The sequence below is a fragment of the Silene latifolia genome, chromosome 4, assembly GCF_048544455.1.
Source record: "Silene latifolia isolate original U9 population chromosome 4, ASM4854445v1, whole genome shotgun sequence".
Classification (NCBI taxonomy): domain Eukaryota; kingdom Viridiplantae; phylum Streptophyta; class Magnoliopsida; order Caryophyllales; family Caryophyllaceae; genus Silene; species Silene latifolia.
Window position 1 is genome coordinate 74,176,541 of NC_133529.1, and position 8,839 is coordinate 74,185,379.

The following is an 8,839-nucleotide window of genomic DNA, read 5'->3' on the forward strand; positions in this document are numbered from 1 at the left end:
GAGAAATCCTTGATAAACCGGCGATAAAAGCCGGCGTGACCAAGGAAGCTCCTCACCCCCTTAACATTAACAGGAGGCGGTAATTGCTGAATCACTTCCACCTTTGCTTTAGCAACTTCTATTCCCCTATCAGAAACTAAGTGCCCTAAGACAACTCCCTCGTTGACCATAAAGTGGCACTTCTCCCGATTCAAAGACAAGGTTAACCTCAATGCGCGGCTGCAACACTTTCTCAAGGTTAGGCAGACAGTTAGAAAAATCACTTCCATATACACTGAAATCGTCCATAAAAACTTCCATGATAGACTCAATATACTCTGAAAATATCCCCATCATACACCTTTAGAGGGTGGCAGGGGCATTGTACAAACCAAAAGGCATTCTGCGATACGCAAAAACGCCCTTAGGACAGGTAAATGTAGTCTTAGCTCGATCGTGCGGGTGGATAGGGATCCGAAAGAACCCGAATACCCGTCTAAATAGCAGAAAAATTTATGAGAAGCTAACCTTTCTACCATTTGATCAATAAAAGGAAGGGGCAAGTGATCTTTCTTAGTGGCGGCATTCGGTATTCTGTAATCTATGCACATCCGCCAACAGTCACTACTCGAGTAGGTATTAATTCATTCTTCTCATTCTTAACTACGGTTGTCCCTCCTTTCTTCGGGACTACATCTTGGACTCACCCATTTAGAATTACCGAGAATAAATAATACCGCATCCAGCAGACTTCATTACCTCGGCCATCACGACATCCTCGCATCTTCCGGTTCAGCCGGGCGCCGACCCTGTCGCAAGGTTTGTGATCCTCCTCCAGCTCTATCCTGTGCATACAAATATCGGGACTAATCCCCGTGATATCGTCCAGTGAATAGCCCATTGCTTTCCTGTTTTTCTTAAGTACAGCTAACAAAGAGGTCAGCTGATCATCACTAAGCTTGGCACTAACAATGACTGGATATTGCTCTGTATCGTCTAAGAAAACATATTTAAGATGAGAAGGGAGAGGCTTACATTCCGGTACCTTTACCTCAATGGAGCAAAGAGTGCTAATCATTTGTTCCACCTGCTCTCTCTCATGCTCATCTAAATCATCAACAAGCAAATCCAACGCAGCGTCATCGTCGTCTGGGCTATCTGCACACTCATCAAAAAGCATAAGAGCTTCTAGTGGGTCCTTCGTAAAATAACCCGACCAGAAGTCATAAATAGACTCGTCAATGATATCGACCGAATAGCAAGTGTCCTCTATCATTGGGTGGGCTAAAGTACTGGGCAAACTGAATGTGATAGCGTCATCCCCCTCGCAAGAGTCGACGCCCGGTCGACATCAATAATGAGCCCCAGTGTACAAAGGAATGGTCTTCCTAAGATAATTTGGGTCCGAGTGTCTCGGCTATATCCAAAACAATGAAATCTCTTTGGGATGTAAAGCTTGCCTATTTTCACAGACACGTCCTCTAAGACACCTAAGGGCCTCCTAACAGATCTATCAGCCATCTGTAGGGTAATGTTAGTCACTTTGAAATGACTCATCTTCAGTTTCTTGCAGACAGGAAGGGGCATGACACTAACACTGGCACCTAAATCGCAAAGGGCCTTATCAATAATCATATTGCCTATGACACAGGTAATAGAAAAGCTGCCCGGGTCTTTCATTTTTGGAGGGGCCTTATTCAACAGCAAATTACTAGACTCTTCCATAAATGAAATCGTCTCAAATTCACTCAAATTTCTCTTACGCGTCACAATATCCTTCATAAATTTAGCGTAAGTGGGTACCTGAGTAACAAGTTCGGAAAAAGGGACAGTTACCTGGAGGTTCTTCACGACGTCCACAAACTTACCGTACTGTTGCTCGATTTTCGCGTCCTTCAAACGACTTGGGAAGGGTACCCTGGTAGCGATGAGTGGCCCCGCAACCTTTTCTTTACCCTTATCAAAGCGTGACGTCTCCACAGCAGGGGAAGATGACACGGTGGCGGTATTAGATAGTAAATTAGGATCCCCGCCACTTAAAGTACTGGATCGAGTACTTTTATCAGTCGATCGACCAATTGCTTCTTCTGTTTCACTCGATCGACCATGTTTATCACTCGATCGAGTGATTTCTTCAGCATAGTTACTCGATCGAGTAAGATTGTCATTCGATCGACCAACATTGACTTCTGCACCTCTCGATCGACCACTATTTTTACTCGATCGAGTTAGAGGATGAGTTGAACTGCTCGATCGAGTAGGAACATCACTCGATCGAGTGTTTACAGCACACGCAGCAAGTATTTCCTTCAAAAACTCGTCTAAATCATCATCCGAGTTATCGTCAGCTATCAAAACCTCGTCTTCTTCATGAGTAAGGTCATTTTGAACATTCATTGACCGATGGATCGCAAATTGGAAGAAGCTTGGCTTTGGTCTGTCGCGAGTGTTAAGCTAATCGCGCGACTTGTTCTTTCAATTCGATATAACCGTTTGATTGCCGTGACATACTCATCATAATGGACTTTAATTGGCAATTTCTTCTCTAGCGAGGGAGAGACCGGCTTTGCATCTTGGCGTAGAAGGGGTAGAATCATTCTGATCTCTTCATACAGCTGGGAGAAAGGGACTCCCTGCTTGTATTTCTGATAGGCAAGAACGCGCTCAACACTTTCCATGCATAAGATAGGGTCATGCCCTTCCGTGCCACATCTACCACATGGCTCTGTGTGCTCTGTAATCGTAGGCATCTTGGCAGATAAACTTTCAAGCAACAACTAACCTGCAAAACTAATCGAAACTTTGCAGAAATGAGATCGGCCTCAAGGAATAAATTCCTTGAGACGAGAGACAAACTTAATTAAAGCAACAAGTTTGCGCCACCTCCCCGGCAACGGCGCCAAAATTTGACACGTCTATCGCGTACCTGTCAAAAATAACCAACTGGCTCTAACTAATATAGCTAGGGAAGTCGGGTCGAATCCACAGAGAGGTAGGAATTTGTCAGCTAAATCTAAGTTCGCCAAGGTAACTAAATTGGGGGTTTATAAAATGTGATTGTCTAAACTAACAGGAATAAGGAAAAGAGAGTAAAAGGAAGGAAGTAAACAGATAGAGAGAAATAGCTAAGACTAACGGTTCACCATAATCATCCGGTCAAGTAATCTAGGTCTCAGGTCAATGCAAATACGGTCTAAGGGGTAGCGAACGTCACCTTTCGGTCCTTAATTCACCCTAAAGTGTAAACAGCTTAACTTTCGCCCTCACTGCAATACTCTATTGTTCGCTACTAGTCTACCTTTTCCAACCTTTCGGTCCAGGTCAAGGATCACTAAGAATTAAAGGTCTTATTGCGTCGACTCAATTAGGCAGTTACAATTAAATGTAGCATTTAACCAACAAAGACAAGATACCAAAGCATTAACCTAGTGAATCGATTACTCTTCCTTCATATTATGGATCCCCTATAGTCTTAGCATAGGGAAATTAGCTACTCATAATCATTGGATTATCAATAACAACAACCAGATAATTAAAACTAAGCATGATGATGAAACTAATACGAATTCAATTAAGCAATTGCAATAAAAAAAGGGAAGAAGAACTAAAGCAACAAATAAGATTAAGAATAAAACTGGAATGATAATACCAATCGTAGAATCCAAATCCGAGTAGCAAGTGTAGAAGAAGATTAAAATCCAAGAACAGTGACAATGTATAATGCCGAAAAGAACGAAGTGCCAAGAGAGCAGTAACGTCGTTTACTGCTTCAGTCTTATACTCCAAATCCATCCTAAAACCTAATCTATGGACTAATTACAAAAGCCCATGAAATAATTAGGCGGAAATTAACTAAAGCGCAGGAACCCACTCGATCGAGTAGAAGTAGTCCACTCGATCGAGCAAATCATCACCAAACCACTCGATCGAGTGGAAATAAACCACTCGATCGAGTACCTCTTGCATAAACTCCTCGATTGGCTCCTTAAACTGGTCGATCGACCAGTCTTGAGTAGATAAAGCATTCGATCGAATAGTGAACCACTCGATCGATCTATATAGGCACGTTAGGACTTGAATTGCTTCCCGAACTCAGCTCACGCGTCTTCCAAGTGTTAGATTTCCAAGCTCCGGCTCCTTATTTTCCATGAATGCATACAATTGGGACAATTAAGGCTCGATTTAGCCCCTCTTCGGTCAATTCCTGCAAATTACAATAAACGGACCAAAGTAGAATATTCGGGGGTATTTGTAGCCGGATGCTACATAAAAAGCACATAAATGCGTGTAAAAATGAGGTGAAAACCTTATATAAAAGACACGCATCATAAGTGATATATTTACACCCTCAAACTTACGTGTATTGATGTTTGCAAGGTAGACGACTTTAGAGACGGTTTTCTCGTTGTGACTACTCGCGATCAAAGAAGTTTAAAAAGGTGCCTTAAAAAAGGATTTTGTTTTGAAAATATGTTAATTAAAACATGTTGATTGATGAATTGAGTTGGTCAAATGGGTCGGTCGAATGCACGGCGACGGTACCAAACAAATTGGGTAAGGCTTGTGTTTACGATCGGTAGGTCGTAAACACGTGTCGATTTTGTGACTTAGGAAGTCGGGTCTAGAAGTTTAAGAGAGAGGTGAAGGGACGGACGCTCGCGTGAATATTGTGGTGTGTGAAGGTGGGTATTTATAGATAAATGTGGGATGGTAGGTCGGCTGAGTTTGCTTAGAGGCTAAGCAGGCACCCCATTGAGGCGCGAGGCACTTAGTGACTGAAAGGGGCGTACTGTCCCTTTCAATTTGGACGTGGCCTTTGCTCTATCCCTTGTTTGGTTGGTTTGATATGTGGTATTCATATAAGATGTCGTGTAACAATATGGGCATCTAATAAGATGATTTTGGTGTTACTTGGGGTAGGTAATTTGTGTGCTTGACTCGGGTTTGACCCGTGTGAGTCGAGATTTGAATTTCGAGTCGGTTTTTGGCCCGGTGTCGGTTTTGACTCTAATTAGGGTCATTTTAATGCAAATGGCAAGATAAACCCATTCATGGCATTATTTTCGACATTCAAGATTTGGTTTGACTCGGGTTGACTCGAGTTGCGGGTTTCTAAGTCGGTTTTGGGTCCGAAGCCGGTTTTAAATCTAAATAGTGTTATTTTAATGCAAATGAAGTTAGAAAACTTTGAAATCATTTTTCATATCCGAGTAGTGCATTAAACCATCTCATGTATAGCCAATCCACGCACGCATATCAAAAACACGTTATAGTCCGATCATCATCAGGTGGTTTTTGGAAGGTGCAGATACTGGGTATCTACAAACGTCTTCTCCAGGTGCGGTCTCCATGCCTTTATTGGATCATCCACGTGCCAAAGATAACGAATCGATAAATATACTATATATATATATATATATATATATATATATATATATATATATATATATATATATATATATATATATATATATATATATATATATAAACTATAAAACTATAAAAACTACGCGAAACATAAAAACTTACGAAGAAGACAGATAAATCCAAGAAGTAGGATCAATCTAAGCACGAAAGAGGATGAAGGGAGGAGGAAGGAGGTGCGGCACGAAACCCTAGAGAGGGTGGAGGCACACGGCACAAGGGGAGAGAAGAGAGGAGAGGATTAGGTTTAGGGTTTTGTGAGAAACAAGAGAAAAGAATTGCAAGGGTTTGGTTTCCCTTCTTATTTATAGGAAAAGCTCATGGGTTTATTCTAAGCTTAGGTCCAAAACTCACCCGTAAACACTAAATCACACGTGAAACCCAAGAAAAGAATGGGTCTTCACCGTTTTCGAACCCAACGGGCTAAAAAAACAAGAGACGGATATTTTCCCGGAAAATAAAATATGAAATATAGGAAAATAAAATTAAAGAATTATATTACGGAAATTAGGGGTGTTACATACCCGGGACCCTATTATTAATCCCGTCCCCAAAAGGGGTTCACTCTGCCCCTCTAGGGTGTCTTTAGGTTTTCCTTCCGTTCGAATGACAATAGCAAGGGAAAGGGTTTAGGGTTGGATTAGGCGGACCCGCGGTAGCGGTCTTCCTAATCCTACCCTAAACCCTCTCCCGTCCCGTTTTAGGATACCCGGGCCCCTATTTTTAATCCCGACCCCAAAAAGGGTTCACTCTGCCCCTCTAGGGTGTCTTTAGGTTTTCCTCCCGTTCGAATGACAATAGCAAGGGAAAGGGTTTAGGGTTGGATTAGGCAGACCCGCGGTAGCGGTCCGCCTAATCCAACCCTAAACCCTTTCCCGTCCCGTTTTAGGATACCCGGGCCCCTATTATTGATCCCGTCCCCAAAAGGGGTTCACTTTGCCCCTCTAGGGTGTCTTTAGGTTTTCCTTCATTCCGTTCGAATGCCAATAGCAAGGGAAAGGGTTTAGGGTTGTATTAGGCGGACCCGCGGTAGCGGTCCGCCTAATCCAACCCTAAACCCTTTCCCGTCCCATTTTAGGATACCCGGGGCCCTATTTTTAATACCGTCCCCAAAAGGGGTTCACTCTTCCCCTCTAGGGTAGCTTTAGGTTTTCCTCCCGTTCGAATGACAATAGCAAGGGAAAGGGATTATGGTTGGATTAAGCGGACCCGTACCGCGGGTCTGCCTAATCCAACCCTAAAACCTTTCCCGTCCCATTTTAGAATACCCGGGCCCCTATTTTTAATCCCGTCCCCAAAAGGGGTTCACTCTGCCCCTCTAGGGTGTCTTTAGGTTTTCTTCTCGTTCGAATGACAATAGCAAGGGAAAGGGTTTATGGTTATATTAGGCGGACCCGCGGTAGCGGTCCGCCTAATCCAACCCTAAACCCTTTCCTTTCCCGCTTTAGGATGCCCGGTCCAATAGACTTAATAATGGCCATGGTTTGGCGTCCAATAGACTTAAGAATGCATGACTTGTAGATGCATAAAAAAAACACTCTTTGTGCATTAAACAACCATCCTGTATATGCATGGAATAAGCTGCCTTCCTAAAGCTAATCACTGTTCGGTTTAGGGTGCAATAGTCTTAGGAATTCATGGACCAACCCTGTATATGCATCAAATAACTATCTATGTGCATTAAACAACTTTGTATATACATGAAATAAGCTGACTTACAGATGTTAACTACTTTGACAGATAATCCTCCCAAACCAAATACTACAGCAGCAGAGGCAGAACAAATTTCACCGCGTCGACGGAGTCCGCGTATTAAACCCAAGGTTCACGAGGAAGTCCCAGCAGATTTGCCTCCTAACAAGAACAAAAGGAAGGCTCCAGAAACAAACAAAGCGCCAACGCAAACTACAAAAAGAAGAAAGCGTTCTGACAAGTATAAGCCTCTCCTCACTCGGATGAGTCCTTCCTTGATCACTAATTTCATGAAATTGGGCCCATCCGAAAAGCAAATTGAAGCCATGCACAGTATGAGGTTTAGAGGTTTGTTACAGATTAAGTCAGAAGAAATAAATGGTCATTTGGCGAGATGGATTGTTGAGACGTTTAATCCGTTCAACTGTTCATTGATGAACCGCGATCTGGTTATCACGGATGAGGATGTCCACATTGCAACTGGACTTCCTATGGGACCGATTGACATTGTTGCAGCACGAATGTTCTGTAAGGAAAAGGAGTACACAGAGGCTGTTAAGAGGTATAAGGCTCAGTTTACCACCTCAGATATTACGTAAAAGGTTCTCTTAGATAAGATGATTGAGCAACGGGATGGTGAAGACGATTTCATGAGGAATTTCCTCATCTATATCGTCAATGTTCTCTTGATGGGGGTAGTAGGTGATCATCCTAGCCCTCGGATATTAAGCTCCCTTTCAAATCTCTCTGATGTCCCTAACATGAATTGGTGCAAATTTGCACGGTCCCATATCATCAGCAACGTCATGTCGTGGAAGGCGGCTATAGCTAATTCCCCTTAAACTTATTTTAAGGGACCGATTCTGATTTTTCAGATTATCTACTTGGATAGATGTGTTTTCATGACGAGAACGGTGCATCGATCATTTTCCTTATTAGTGAATTGGACGGATGAGAGAATTAGAGAAAGGGTTAAGTTGGAGAAGCATAGGGGGCCGGCTTTGGCAAGGGCTCTGTTGAACCCATATTTGCTTATGTTGCACCTCAACGTGAACGTGAACGTGAATGTGAACCTGAACCTCAACCTGAACCTGAACCTGAACCTGAACTTGAAGCAGAACCAGTTGATGAGAGGAAGGAATCCATCAAGGTTTTGGTGGGCACAACCATTCGACTTGCAGACATTTATGGTGACTTTACCCAAGCTGTTAGAAATGCTAAGTGTAAGGCTCCCGCTTTCCCGGCTGTCACGCAAATGTCAAAGTTGGCAGATAGTTTATTTGAAGGATTTTCCCTTTCATAGCAGAGTACAGAAAAAGGTTAAAGGGAAGGTGCTGAATGTGAAAGGGAGGGTGCTACCAAGGAGAAGATGGAGGAGGATGAAGTGGAGGAGGACAAGGAGAAAGATCAGAATGAATTGAAGGAGAGAAGGAGGAGGGGGCAGTGGAGGACAAGTTGAAGAAGGATGAGGGTAAAGTGGAGGAGGAGTTGAAGAAGGAGGAGGTTGACACGAGTTGTGCAGATGATACGTTTCTACACAATCCTGCTGTCATTGTTGAATTAGAAGGGATCCTTAATGATGCATACACTCATGTTGGCAAGGTGTTTGATTCACATCATGAAAATTTGTTGAAGGAATAAAAGGAAAAGGAAAAGAGGGAAAAGGCGCTTCTGGAAGGACCGTCTTTCTGCCTTTTTAGTGGTGATGATGCACCATATAACTCTCAAGAGTTCCTTGAGTCCC